The sequence below is a fragment of the Chrysochloris asiatica genome, unplaced genomic scaffold, assembly GCF_000296735.1.
Source record: "Chrysochloris asiatica unplaced genomic scaffold, ChrAsi1.0 scaffold00246, whole genome shotgun sequence".
NCBI lineage: Eukaryota > Metazoa > Chordata > Mammalia > Afrosoricida > Chrysochloridae > Chrysochloris > Chrysochloris asiatica.
In genome coordinates, this window is record NW_006408764.1 from 3,850,310 (window position 1) to 3,851,179 (window position 870).

An 870-nucleotide genomic window follows, 5' to 3' on the forward strand; every position below is an offset into this window, starting at 1 on the left:
GCTGCCTACAAAAGTACAAGATGGCCACTTCTTGAATGGATTTTTTCCCTCATTTTTCATGAAAGTAGGGCAGTTTTCTACCAACAAATCTTTGAATATTTTCTCTGTATTTTTTTTTTGGGGGGGTCTCTTTCTTTTCTGGAATTCCAGTCATAAGGAAGGCATTCCTCTCGATGGAAGCCAGATAATTCTTAGGCTTCCTTCATTATTATTTCTATATTGGTCCTCTAACATTACTGTTCAGGCATTTGTCTCCTATTTCACTGAGTCTGCCTTCCATTGATTCAGTTATACTTCCTTGTCCTTCCAGTGTGTTATCTATGAAATTTTCGTGTTAATCTGTTTTTATGTGATTTCTACTTGTCTATTTTTTCTTGTATTCTTTTTTGGAATTTTTCTAGAGTTTTGTCTGTTTTCTTTGATTTTATCTGAGTTCCTTGGTTTAATCTTTTGCTTTCCTTGATTTCTTCCTTAATCTGTTGTTGTTGTTGTTAAGTGCCATTGAGTAAGTCTGACTCATATTGACCCTGTATAGTGTTTCTGAGGAACAGCTAATGAGTTTGACCAGCCAACCTTGCTGTTCAAACCAGCTTTGCAGTCCAATGCTGATCCTATAGGGCCATACCAGACTCCAAAAATCAGACCATATATGGTGGTGGTGGTGGTGGTAGTTATGTTGAGTCGGTTACAACGCATAGCAACCCTGCAGAGGGTTTCCAAGGCTGTAAAATCTTTACAGGGGAAGAAAGCCTCATCTTTCTCCCGCAGAAAGTTTCGAACTGCTGACCTTGAGATTAGCAGCCCGATTCATACCTACTACACTACCAGAGGTAAACAGACATTCATCAGACTTGTCTTCTTTTTTTTTTT